The sequence below is a fragment of the Bubalus kerabau genome, chromosome 7, assembly GCF_029407905.1.
Source record: "Bubalus kerabau isolate K-KA32 ecotype Philippines breed swamp buffalo chromosome 7, PCC_UOA_SB_1v2, whole genome shotgun sequence".
Classification (NCBI taxonomy): domain Eukaryota; kingdom Metazoa; phylum Chordata; class Mammalia; order Artiodactyla; family Bovidae; genus Bubalus; species Bubalus kerabau.
In genome coordinates, this window is record NC_073630.1 from 65,244,490 (window position 1) to 65,259,119 (window position 14,630).

The 14,630-nt window shown below is 41.1% G+C and overlaps 1 long non-coding RNA gene across 1 annotated transcript in view; it reads left to right on the forward strand.

Annotated features, from left to right (window-relative positions):
- LOC129657812 (uncharacterized) overlaps nucleotides 1-14,630 on the forward strand; it is a 96,528-nt gene that overhangs the window by 60,109 nt on the left and 21,789 nt on the right. The window lies entirely within an intron of this gene.

Sequence of the window (14,630 nt, forward strand, 5' to 3'; positions counted from 1 at the left end):
AGCCTGCCCAGCCCCTCAATCTGCATTAAATCCTTTCTATCTGCCGATGATACCCATGTTTGTGTCTCCAAGCCTGACATCCCGATGTGTACGTTCTGTCTGATTTGTCCCCCCTCTCCTGGCCCCTAGTCTTCCCATCTCTGTAAATGGTGCCATCACATAGATACACAGTGGCTCAAGTCCCACATCTCCCAGTCATCCTCGATTCCTCTTATTGCTTCGCTCCTCACAACTCATTCAATGGCAAGTCCTAAGAGTTCTTCCTCCAAAATGTATTATATCCAGACACTGTTCCCTGTCCATCTCCGCTGCCATCACCCTAGTTCATGTGACCATCAGGTCTCCTCTGGACTGCTGCCAGAGACTCCAACTGATCTTTCTTCTGCCTCCCAAGTCCCCAAGAATCTATTCTCACAGAGCAGCCTGAGGGAATTCTTTCAAAGACGTGAATCTGATTCTGTCACCCTCCTGCTTAAACCCCTTTAATGTCTTTCCTATGAAATTAGGAGTCAGCCGCTCAGCATGGCCAGGGCTCCACCTGGTCTGGCTCTTGCCTGCTTCTCCATGACATCAAGGTTCTCACACCTCCTCCTTTACTACAGTGAACTCTTTTTTCCTTCTTTGAATATATGGAGCTCATTTCTTGCTTCAGGTCATTTGCACTTGCTTTTCCCTTTGTCTGGAAGGCTCTGCTCCAGAGCATTGCTGAACTCTCCTCATTAGTCACATTACCTACTCAAAGAGTCCTTCCTGACCGTGCTGTATAATGCCTTCCCATGCCAAATGCACAGGTTTTATAAACAGTGCCTGTAATCATTTTGATTACTTCCTTACATCAATGAGGTTCTAGAAGGAAACATCCCACTCAAATGAAATAGTGAAAAGGAAATTAATAAAGGGATCATTTACAAAGATATAGGTGGGTAAAGGGAAAGCAACAAGTGATGATGGTGGTCTTGGTAGCAACATCAGGGAATGCTACCATCTCTAGACCTGAATGGGGCAAGGGCAGGGAACAGCTACCTGAAACTGGATGGAAGAGAAATAATTTACAGGAGAGGCCATCTGGCAGTACTGTGGCCCAGCGGAGAGGCCGTCAGCAGGGTAGACATTCAGATCCGGCTCTGCTGCTTCCACCTCGTCTTCTGCTAGGTCCTCATTGGCCCAACCCAACCAGAAGCCAAAGGGCAAGGCTGCCTATTGATGCGATCTGCAAAGGTGGGTCTCCGTGACACACAGTAGGCTTGTGAGAGAGGATCTGGCAGGGCAGACAGAGGGTACTCAATATCCAGCACATGCCTCTACTAGAATGCAGGCTTCATAAGAGGAACAATGGTCCCCAAAATCTAGGAGAGTTCTTGGCACACATAGGTGCCCAATAAATATTTGTAGAATGAATGAATGAATAAATGAATGAGAATTCTTTGTCTTAAGGGGATGTGTCTGTCTAGTCCAACAGTTATTAGCTATAAAATTGGGAAAATATATAGATGTGCCTCAGTTCACACTGATGGGGCAGAAGACCATGAATGGACTTGCTTTGGCAGGTCTGTGCCCTCTGGATGCTGTACAGTGGTGAGCAGCTGGGAGCCTGCCTCTTCCGACCCTCCTGCTGAAGCTTGGGTCAAGGTGCTGCTGTGCACTCACCTCTCAGACTTAGAGAGATACACCTTGGATTGGTGTGTGGGAGGGGATTCGTTCAGGATTGAGACCAGTCTCTGAAAGGAGAGGCTGCAGTTTCTGGGTTAAAGTACCCAGAAGATGGGTACTTTAACAGAAATGTGCAAACTGGAAGGTGGGGTTCCCTGGGAACCGTTACCATCTGGAGGTGGCATCTGAAAACCCTTAGCTGCCGTTTTATGAAATACTTCTTGCTTCAAGTCAGAAGACAGAATGTCAACATTAAAACGGTTTTTCTTAAGGAAGAGATGCCAAGGATCACTGCGTCTGTGCTTGTATTAAGGGGCAACAAATGATATATACAGATTTGTTACTAGGAATTCTCCTCTCTTGATGCCTCTTAATATCATTAGTGAGAGACTGGTTCCTTGTTTAAGATAGAATGGGATTAGACTTGGGGGAAGAATGGTCACTGTGGGCCTCTCAGTTTTTGCATTAGGAAAAGTTAGAGGGTGAGAGGAGAGGGAGAGAGGGGGCGAGAAAGAAAGAGAGAAGTTGGGAAAAGAAGAGGGAGTGGTAGGTGTGTTAGGCAAGTAGTCAGACATGAGTAGGTCGCTGCCTAATTCTGGATGGGATCTTCGTTCCCTCTCCACCTGGATGCTGGTGATCAGAAGGCACCAGGAGGTTCTCCCGCTTCTGGTCAAGGACTGCTACATTTTCAGCCTTATCAGGACCAAACAAGATAAAACTCAACAGCACAGGTTGACCCAGGGTTCATTAAGCGATATTTGTAATAAATTAGCATTGTGGTTTTTACTGTCCCCCTCCCCCATGGTTTCATTCACACACTTGTGTTTAACTACCTGTGCTCTAGGAGAAAAGTTATATAACCTAAAGCTGTCAATCAATTTGTCAGTCAAATAACACAGGACGAAGGGAGGGATCACCACTCTAAAATATCCAACTCCACCCTCATTACTTCCCAGATGACTCAGTGGTAAAGAATCTGTCTGCCAACACAGAAGATGCAGGTTCAATCCCTGGGTCAGGAAGATCCCCTAGAGACTAGAAGGGCAACCCACTCCAGTATTTTTGCCTGAGAAATCCCATGGACAGATCTGGCTGGCTACAGATCAGGGGGTCTCAAACAGTTGGACATGACTGAGCACACATGCATAGCCCATTACAGAGCCATTTCTGGTTCCCAGACAGCCTGCTCTCATTCTTTTTTGGAAGTGTATTTTGCTTTGCTTAATAAACCCTTGCTACTTGAAACTTCTCTATGTCTCTCAATTGAACTCTTTCCTTTTGGAGGACAAGGACTGAAGAATTGCCGTTTTGCCTGTAAGATGGATCAGTCTTTTTTTTAAATTGGAATTTAGTTGATGCACAATTTTATATAAAGTACAGCTGTACAATATAGTAACTCACACATTTTAAAGGTTATAGTTGTGATATAATACTGGCTATGTGCCCTCTGTTGTGGAACAGCCTTTTTAGGAAGGGGAGATAAATATTAATATCTTCTTTGTGACATAGCACATATACAGTCTTATTTATCCCTATGACAAGCATATGATGTCAGCAGTATTATTGTTTCTTTTCTATAGAGAGGTAAACAGATTAACCAAGAGATTAAGTAAATCATCCAAAGTCACATAGCTAGGCAGTTGTGAAATCAGTCCGCTGTTTGAGAGAATCCTGTACCTCTCTCAAATCCTTTCTTTCCCCTGCTAGACAGAATTAGAATGGAAGGTTGCTGGGAACTCACCTGGAACCTAATGGACTTCTCCTTTCCTTCCTGGCATTTCTCCAACACATTAGGCCCTGCTCTGAAAGAGCTTCCCAATGAGAATGAAGGATTGATGGGATGGGGCCACTGAGCCCAAAAGGAGTGGGAGGGAAGGAATTGGTTCATTTGTGTTTTACACTCTGATATGATGAACACAAAATCTGTTCTGGTTTAAGAAAAAGTCTTCCTTAGGAAAAGTCTCGTGATAAGAGAGAAGTGAAGTGAAAGTATCTTAGTCGTGTCCGACTCTTTGTGACCACATAGATGCAGCTTGCCAGGCTCTTCTGTCTATGGAATTCTCCAGGCCAGAATACTAGAGTGGGTAGCTACTCCCTTCTCCAGGAGCTCTTCCCAACCTAGAGACTGAACCCAGGTCTCCCACATTGCAGGCAGATTCTTTACCATCTGAGCCACCAGGGAAGCCCAAGATAAGAGAGAGTGAGTTAACAAATATCTTTCTAACCAGTCAACAATGATTAGGAAGCAATATGGATAATGCACTGGTGGGTAATCAAGAGTGAATAGTGCAGAGCGAGTATAATGATCTTCATTTCTTGGATTTCAAGGACAGAGGATAGAACTCTCTTAGAGAACATGGAAGTATTGGCTCAAAGGGCTTCTGCTCTCTGCATGCTGTTTTTTGTAGTCAGAGAACATCCTCTATGTAAAAGAAATTTGGGATTGGGGAAGGAGAGGAATATGGTAACCCAAGATCTTTCTTTGGTAAAAATAAGAAAGCATGAGAGGAATAATTGTTGCCAGAAAGGTTTGTGCAGAAAAACACAAAGCCATCCCTAGCTCTATCTGGATCGTATCACGTGGAAGATACTGTACCTTCACACCGACCATGTCCATCGAGCATGGGGCAAGGCAAGCCAGCCCGTGTATAACACTTTTATCCCATATTTTGAGGTCTTTGAGGTTTAGAGATGATTCTATTGCCCTGGTTTCAAACTAAAACAGCACTATGTACTTACTAGTAGATTTCACTAATGCCCACTGATATTTCCAGTTTCCTCCCCTCCTTGGACATAGGAGAGACTATGTATTCCTGCCCCTCCAGGAGTTTTGGGTGGAGCAATGTGACTAATTCCAGCCAATAGGCTAGGAATAAAAATGATGTGTGTCCCTTCTGGGAAAAACATTAAGTGTTGGTGTGTTATTTCCCATCTTCCCTCTCCCAGCAGGGTGAACCAGGAAGCATCATGCTGAGATGGAGCTGCCTAAGATGAAAGCCTTAAATGATGAGCCACTACATGGAGAATAAATGTCCCAAAGAGCCATCTAGGTCTGCAATAGGTTTGGTGTGTTCTGTTGTGTTAATGCCTGGAGATTTTTGGGTGACGGTTATTGCCACAGCCTAAGCTAGCCTATTCTGAGTAACACACACACACACATAAGTTGAGAAGACTGTATAAAATATGCCATTGGTTCTGTGTCTAATTATCTTCTAAGTCAGACAAATGGCATAGAGGATGGGGATTCAAGGGTGAATCCCCTCCTCTGCCTTTTGCCATCTGCTGCTCAACTGGGTACCTGTAACCTCAGCTTTTGGAGCTACCAGCTGTTCGTGTTTCTCTGGTGGTCCTTGCCTGAACCCACACTTTTTGTTCTAACTTCCCTTACCTGGGATCTGGCAGCCTCTCCTTCCTCACCTCTGGGGTAACATTTCCCTCATTCCATTTTGTCCTGAGGAGAAGACTGAAGCTACTTAGGATTCTTGTGTAAGGATCATCTCTAGGGTAGTCAGAATTTTCCCCTGTTGGGATGTCGCCTCTTAGCAGGGCTTCTAAGAGTTCTGACAGAATCCAGTATCTGGATTGTCCGCACGTTGGTCTGTGCTGTGTCTTAGGAAGAGGTGTTTGTGTGTTTGAGGACAGATGGCAAGAGCAGGGAAACCGACTGCCTTGCTGCCACCCTGAGAGACAAGAAAATGAGGCTCATCTCTGCTAGAATTCTACAGATGCCCAGAAAATGCTGCTGCTTATGGCACCTGGCTTTTCATATATAAATGCTTTTCATTTTTTGTTTCTGCCCTAACCTGAATGTGGTGTCAAGGGAACTATTAATGGCTGCTCTTTAGGGACATGTGACTTGGTATTTATATATTACCTGCCCACTTCATAAAGTGCTAATGAATGTTTGCAAAGCTCTCTGAAATCCTCTGGTGAAAGGTGCAACGTTAAGTGAAAAATATTATTATTATTATTAGAAGGTAATAGACAGCTTTGAATGATCGGTCGTAGGAATAATTGACACAGCATTAAAAGAAGCGCCAGAAATCATCCAGACTGTTTCAGCTCCTCCAGCCCCATCAGCCTCCACATTACATATATTAGACTGTTTCCCTGACACCCATCCTAATAACCATATAATTCACACATTAAATCACCACTTCCAGGGAAAGGTTGAGCTCACTCATAGCTCTACCGATAGTGACACTGAGAGGGTATTAAGTGTTGAAAGGTCTGAAATGGAGAAGTGCTTCATAGATGGAGAGGCCGGATTTAGCCACTGAATGGCCACCACCTTTAAGAGGAGATGAGCATGGGATGAGTCAAAAATACTTGGAGAGGAAACTTTAAAAATAGATGTGAGATTGGAAAGCCTTGAAAACAATATAAATTTGAAGTGAGATTGCCTATTCAGAGCAATATTTTTTATTGTTTGCCCCATCTGGTTTGAAAAATAGTGGCAAGGGTTTCCTAATGTCTTTAACTTGGAGTTATTTAGAAGTTCTGTCTTCTCAGTAAAATACAGTTTTGGTCAGAGTTGGGAAGTTGGATCCAACTCACTTGCTGGCTCTGGCTGGATGGCAGTAGTCGCTTGAAGTACAGTGTTGAAAGAATGATGGAGGTGTGTTTATACTTGGCCGGAAAGTGTGCTGTGATCTATTAGCAATGTGTGCCCTGGACGGGGTGGAGGAGCGGTGGCATGTATGTGGGCCAGGCCTGACTGGGTGTGAGTATGGCTGAAAAGGATGGCTCCAACTTAGTTCAAGGTTGCTTTTATTCTGACTTTTAACCAAAGCTATTAATATTAAAAAGCACTCTAAGGGCTTTACTCTTGGTCAGACGACTCCAGGTCACTCAGAGGATTAAGAACTGAGGGCCTGTTGTCTTTTGTGCTGAGAAACCACTTATGCTACCTCCTAAGGCTGTACTTCTGCCAGTCAGCAAGCTTGTCTCCCAGGCCTGGTGTCTGGGTTCTGGGCCCTCGGCTATAGGGTCTGGGCATTGTCCACTTGTGTCCACCACCTGTTGGGGCAGGCCAGTGCGCCACAGTGCACCACACAGTGTCTGTGTCAAGTGGCTTCTGGAGTGGCATTGGGAAGATCTCTGAGCCTCCTCTGGCCAACAGGCTGCTGCTTATTATTCATCATGAAGGGGTTTATATTGCAAACAACTTTGCTTTGAGAAGCTTAGAATTCTATGATTTCCATTTGGTTTAGAAAAGTAGATACCGCAACATTGTTGTATCAGTAGAGAAAGGAGGAGGGGTGGCCAGGTGGCCTTTGGGGACCATTTGCTCAGTAACTTTTATAATAGTAGTAACTATTATAAGCTATAATATAATATATTATATTATATAAGCTATATATATAATATAAGCTATATTATAAGCTATAACATAAGCTAACATTTATTGAGCACTTACTGTGCATGAGGCATTATTTTTCTAAGTATTTGTTTTCATTACCTCATTTAATCCTCTCAACAGCTGGACTGTCCATTGTACAGATGGGAGCCCTGAGGCTTGGATTTTCTCAGGCCACACAAGCAGGGTGTTAGGGCTGGTTTTGAACCCAGGTCAGGTGAACTGGCACTCACTGCAGCGCACCCCTCCCTGTGTGCCGACCTGAATGCTCGTTGCAGCAGATAAGGCTATCTCCTTTGACCCCTCCTGGAGGTTATTAAACAGTCTCCACAGAGAACTCAAATAAAATATTTTGGTTGTCTGTTCTGTCCCTTTAAAACTTCAGTCTCACATGTAACCTTTGGATAATGTGTCTCCTGCAAATGTCACATTTACAGCTTGTCCCAAAGGACTTTGGTTTAAAATAGTGGGTAACATTTCCTTTGTTTTCCATTATTTGATTTAGAAAAAATCATAACGAGGCAAAAAATGAAATTGGTAACATCTATCATCAATAAACTCGCTCTTGATGCCAGTCGTCTCTTTCATTTAAGTTAATATATAGAAGCAATGTAGCTGTTCATTCTCTTTCTTCTTTAGGTGACATAGAGCCTTTTAAAACAGCATATAATTCCTTATCCTTTCTTATTAGCATCCTAGTTTCTTGTCAACCAGCTTCATTACTTCAGCGGGTAGACTTGGTTTTGGGGTGTCATAGTGACAAAAGCACCAAGTACTTTTATAGCTTTACTATGCATTCTACTTTTTTACTATGCAAAAAAGCAAAATGGCTGTCTGAGGAGGCTTTACAAATAGCTGTGAAAAGAAGAGAAGCAAAAAGCAAAGGAGAAAAGGAAAGATACAAGCATCTGAATGCACAGTTCCAAAGAACAGCAAGAAGAGATAAGAAAGCCTTTCTCAGCGATCAATGCAAAGAAATAGAGGAAAACAACAGAATGGGAAAGACTAGAGATCTCTTCAAGAAAATTAGAGATACCAAGGGAACATTTCATGCCAAGATGGGCTCGATAAAGGACAGAAATGGTATGGACCTAACAGAAGCAGAAGATATTAAGAAGAGGTGACAGGAATACACAGAAGAACTGTACAAAAAAGATCTTCATGACCAAGGTAATCGCGATGGTGTGATCACTCGCCTAGAGCCAAACAACCTGGAATGTGAAGTCAAGTGGGCATTAGAAATAATCACTATGAACAAAGCTAGTGGAGGTGATGGAATTCCAGTTGAGCTATTTCAAATCCTGAAAGATGATGCTATGAAAGTGCTGCACTCAATATGCCAGCAAATTTGGAAAACTCAGCAGTGGCCACAGGACTGGAAAAGGTCCGTTTTCATTCCAATCTCAAAGAAATCAATGCCAAAGAATGCTCCGACTACCACACAATTGCATTCATCTCACATGCTAGTAAAGTAATGCTCAAAATTCTCCAAGCCAGGCTTCAGCAATACATGAACCGTGAACTTCCAGATGTTCAAGCTGGTTTTAGAAAAGGCAGAGGAACCAGAGATCAAATTGCCAACATCCATTGGATCATGGAAAAAGCAAGAGAGTTCCAGAAAAACATCTATTTCTGCTTTATTGACTATACCAAACCCTTTGGCTGTGTGGATCACAATAAACTGTGGAAAATTCTTCAAGAGATGGGAATATCAGAGCACTTGACCTGCCTCTTGAGAAACCTATATGCAGGTCACGAAGCAACAGTTAGAACTGGACATGGAACAACAGACTGGTTCCAAATAGGAAAAGGAGTATGTCCAGGCTGTATACTGTCACCCTGCTTATTTAACTTACATGCAGAGTACATCATGAGAAACGCTGGGCTGGAAGAAGCACAAGCTGGAATCAAGATTGCCGGGAGAAATATCAATAACCTCAGATATGCAGATGACACCACCCTTGTGGCAGAAAGTGAAGAGGAACTCAAAAGCCTCTTGATGAAAGTGAAAGTGGAGAGTGAAAAAGTTGGCTTAAAGCTCAACATTCAGAAAACGAAGATCATGGCATCTGGTCCCATCACTTCATGGGAAATAGATGGGGAAACAGTGGAAACAGTGTCAGACTTTATTTCTCTGGGCTCCAAAATCACTGCAGATGGTGACTGCAGCCATGAAATTAAAAGACGCTTACTCCTTGGAAGAAAAGTTATGACCAACCTAGATAGCACATTGAAAAGCAGAGACATTACTTTGCCAACAAAGGTCCATCTAGTCAAGGCTGTGGTTTTTCCTGTGGTCATGTATGGATGTGAGAGTTGGACTGTGAAGAAAGCTGAACGCCAAAGAATTGATGCTTTTGAACTGTGGTGTTGGAGAAGACTCTTGAGAGTCCCTTGGACTGCAAGGAAATCCAACCAGTCCATTCTGAAGGAGATCAGCCCTGGAATTTCTTTGGAAGGGATGATGCTGAAGCTGAAACTCCAGTACTTTGGCCACCTCATGTGAAGAGTTGACTCGTTGAAAAAGACTCTCATGCTGGGAGGGATTGGGGGCAGGAGGAGAAGGGGACGACAGAGGATGAGATGGCTGGATGGCATCACTGACTCGATGGACATGAGTTTGAGTGAACTCTGGGAGTTGGTGATGGACAGGGAGGCCTGCGATTCATGGGGTCGCAAAGAGTCAGACACGACTGAGCGGCTGAACTGAACTGATGCATTGTCTTCAAGGCAAAGTTGTTATGTCTATACTTGCATGCACTGACTATGGGACATATCATTTTTTTTTAAATTTTATTTTATTTAACTTTACAATATTGTATTGGTTTTGCCATATATAAAAATGAATCTACCACAGGTATACATGTGTTCCCCATCCTGAACCCTCCTCCCTCCTCCCTCCCCATACCATCCCTCTCGGTCGTCCCAGTGCACCAGCCCCAAGCATCCAGTATCGTGCATCAAGCCTGGACTGGCGACTTGTTTCATATATGATATTATACATATTTCAATGCCATTCTCCCAAATCATCCCACCCTCCCCCTCTCCCACAGAGTCCAAAATACTGCTCTATACATCAGTGTCTCTTTGCTGTCTCGTATACAGGGTTATTGTTACCATCTTTCTAAATTCCATATATATGCATTAGTATACTGTATTGGTGTTTTTCTTTCTGGCTTACTTCACTCTGTATAATAGGCTCCAGTTTCATCCACCTCATTAGAACTGATTCAAATGTATTCTTTTTAATGTCTGAGTAATACTCCATTGTGTATATGTACCACAGCTTTCTTATCCATTCATCTGCTGATGGACATCTAGGTTGCTTCCATGTCCTGGCTATTATAAACAGTGCTGCGATGAACATTGGGGTACACGTGTCTCTTTCAATTCTGGTTTCCTCAGTGTGTATGCCCAGTAGTGGAATTGCTGGGTCATAAGGCAGTTCTATTTCCAGTTTTTAAAGGAATCTCCACACTGTTCTCCATAGTGGCTGTACTAGTTTGCATTCCCACCAACAGTGTAAGAGGGTTCCCTTTTCTCCACACCCTCTCCAGCATTTATTGTTTGTAGGCTTTTCAATAGCAGCCATTCTGACTGGCGTGAAATGGTACCTCATAGTGGTTTTGATTTGCATTTCTCTGATAATGAGTGATGTTGAGCATCTTTTCATGTGTTTGTTAGCCATCTGTATGTCTTCTTTGGAGAAATGTCTATTTAGTTCTTTGGCCCATTTTTTTGATTGGGTCATTTATTTTTCTGGAATTGAGCTGTAGGAGTTGCTTGTATATTTTTGAGATTAGTTGTTTGTTGCTTCATTTGCTATTATTTTCTCCCATTCTGAAGGCTGTCTTTTCACCTTGCTTACAGTTTCCTTTGTTGTGCAGAAGCTTTTAAGTTTAATTAGGTCCCATTTGTTTATTTTTGCTTTTATTTCCAATATTCTGGGAGGTGGGTCATAGAGGATCCTGCTGTCATGTATGTCGGAGAGTGTTTTGCCTATGTTCTCCTCTAGGAGTTTTATAGTTTCTGGTCTTACGTTTAGATCTTTAATCCATTTTGAGTTTATTTTTGTGTATGGTGTTAGAAAGTGCTCTAGTTTCATTTTTTTACAAGTGGTTGACCAGTTTTCCCAGCACCACTTGTTAAAGAGATTGTCTTTTCTCCATTGTATATTCTTGCCTCCTTTGTCAAAGATAAGGTGTCCATATGTGCGTGGATTTATCTCTGGGCTTTCTATTTTGTTCCATTGATCTATATTTCTGTCTTTGTGCCAGTACCATACTGTCTTGATGACTGTGGCTTTGTAGTAGAGCCTGAAGTCAGGCAGGTTGATTCCTCCAGTTCCATTCTTCTTTCTCAAGATAGCTTTGGCTATTCGAGGTTTTTTGTATTTCCATACACATTGTGAAATTATTTGTTCTAGCTCTGTGAAGAATACCGTTGGTGGCTTGATAGGGATTGCATTGAATTTATAAATTGCTTTGAGTAGTATACTCATTTTCACTATATTGATTCTTCCAATCCATGAACATGGTATATTTCTCCATCTATTAGTGTCCTCTTTGATTTCTTTCACCAGTGTTTTATAGTTTTCTGTATATAGGCCTTTAGTTTCTTTAGGTAGATATATTCCTAAGTATTTTGTTCTTTTCGTTGCAATGGTGAATGGAATTGTTTCCTTAATTTCTCTTTCTATTTTCTCATTATTAGTGTATAGGAATGCAAGGGATTTTTGTGTGTTGATTTTATATCCTGCAACCTTACTATATTCATTGATTAGTTCTAGTAATTTTCTGGTGGAGTCTTTAGGGTTTTCTATGTAGAGGATCATGTCATCTGCAAACAGTGAGAGTTTTACTTCTTCTTTTCCAATTTGGATTCCTTTTATTTCTTTTTCTGCTCTGATTGCTGTGGCCAAAACTTCCACAACTATGTTGAATAGTAATGGTGAAAGTGGGCACCCTTGTCTTGTTCCTGACTTTAGAGGAAATGCTTTCAATTTTTCACCATTGAGGATAATGTTTGCTGTGGGTTTGTCATATACAGCTTTTATTATGTTGAGGTATGTTCTTTCTATTCCTGCTTTCTGGAGAGTTTTTATCATAAATGGATGTTGAATTTTGTCAAAGGCTTTCTCTGCATCTATTGAGATAATCATATGGTTTTTATTTTTCAATTTATTAATGTGGTGTATTACATTGATTGATTTGCGGATATTGAAGAATCCTTGCATCCCTGGGATAAAGCCCACTTGGTCATGGTGTATGATCTTTTTAATATGTTGGTGGATTCTGATTGCTAGAATTTTGTTAAGGATTTTTGCATCTATGTTCATCAGTGATATTGGCCTGTAGTTTTCTTTTTTTGTGGGATCTTTGTCAGGTTTTGGTATTAGGGTGATGGTGGCCTCATAGAATGAGTTTGGAAGTTTACCTTCCTCTACAATTTTCTGGAGGAGTTTGAGTAGGATAGGTGTTAGCTCTTCTCTAAATTTTTGGTAGAATTCAGCTGTGAAGCCATCTGGACCTGGGCTTTTGTTTGCTGGAACATTTCTGATTATAGTTTCAATTTCCGTGCTTGTGATGGGTCTGTTAAGATTTTCTATTTCTTCCTGATCGAGTTTTGGAAAGTTGTACTTTTCTAAGAATTTATCCATTTCTTCCATGTTGTCCATTTTATTGGCATATAATTGCTGATAGTAGTCTCTTATGATCCTTTGTATTTCTGTGTTGTCTGTTGTGATCTCTCCATTTTCATTTCTAATTTTATTGATTTGATTTTTCTCCCTTTGTTTCTTGATGAGTCTAGCTAATGATTTGTCAATTTTATTTATCCTTTCAAAGAACCAGCTTTTGACTTTGTTGATTTTTGCTATGGTCTCTTTTGTTTCTTTTGCATTTATTTCTGCCCTAATTTTTAAGATTTCTTTCCTTCTACTAACCTGGGGTTCTTCATTTCTTCCCTTTCTAGTTGCTTTAGGTGTAGAGTTAGATTATTTATTTGACTTTTTTCTTGTTTCTTGAGGTATGCCTGTATTGCTATGAACTTTCCCCTTAGGACTGCTTTTATAGTGTCCCACAGGTTTTGGGTTGTTGTGTTTTCATTTTCATTCGTTTCTATGCAAATTTTGATTTCTTTTTTGATTTCTTCTGTGATTTGTTGGTTATTCAGCAGCGTGTTGTTCAGCCTCCATATGTTGGAATTTTTAATAGTTTTTCTCCTGTAATTGAGATCTAATCTTACTGCATTGTGGTCAGAAAAGATGCTTGGAATGATTTCAATTTTTCTGAATTTACCAAGGCTAGATTTATGGCCCAGGATGTGATCTATCCTGGAGAAGGTTCCGTGTGCACTTGAGAAAAAGGTGAAATTCATTGTTTTGGGATGAAATGTCCTATAGATATCAATTAGGTCTAACTGGTCTATTGTATCATTTAAAGTTTGTGTTTCCTTGTTAATTTTCTGTTTAGTTGATCTATCCATAGGTGTGAGTGGGGTATTAAAGTTTCCCACTATTATTGTGTTATTGTTAATTTCTCCTTTCATACTTGTTAGTATTTGTCTTACATATTGAGGTGCTCCTATGTTGGGTGCATATATATTTATAATTGTTATATCTTCTTCTTGGATTGATCCTTTGATCATTATGTAGTGACCTTCTTTGTCTCTTTTCACAGCCTTTGTTTTAAAGTCTATTTTATCTGATATGAGTATTGTTACTCCTGCTTTCTTTTGGTCCCTATTTGCATGGAAAATCTTTTTCCAGCCCTTCACTTTCAGTCTGTATGTGTCCCCTGTTTTGAGGTGGGTCTCTTGTAGACAACATATGTAGGGGTCTTGTTTTTGTATCCATTCAGCCAGTCTTTGTCTTTTGGTTGGGGCATTCAACCCATTTACGTTTAAGGTAATTATTGATAAGTATGATCCTGTTGCCATTTACTTTATTGTTTTGGGTTCGAATTTATACACCCTTTTTGTGTTTCCTGTCTAGAGAATATCCTTTAGTATTTGTTGGAGAGCTGGTTTGGTGGTGCTGAATTCTCTCAGCTTTTGCTTGTCTATAAAGCTTTTGATTTCTCCTTCATATTTGAATGAGATCCTTGCTGGGTACAATAATCTGGGCTGTAGGTTATTTTCTTTCATCACTTTAAGTATGTCTTGCCATTCCCTCCTGGCTTGGAGAGTTTCTATTGAAAGATCAGCTGTTATCCTTATGGGTATTCCCTTGTGTGTTATTTGTTGTTTTTCCCTTGCTGCTTTTAATATTTGTTCTTTGTGTTTGATCTTTGTTAATTTGATTAATATGTGTCTTGGGGTATTTCGCCTTGGGTTTATCCTGTTCGGGACTCTCTGGGTTTCTTGGACTTGAGTGATTATTTCCTTCCCCATTTTAGGGAAGTTTTCAACTATTATCTCCTCAAGTATTTTCTCATGGAGTTTCTTTTTGTCTTCTTCTTCTGGGACCCCTATGATTCGAATGTTGTAGCATTTAATATTGTCCTGGAAGTCTCTGAGATTGTCCTCATTTCTTTTAATTCGTTTTTCTTTTTTCCTCTCTGATTCATTTATTTCTACCATTCTACCTTCTAATTCACTACTCCTATCTTCTGCCTCTGTT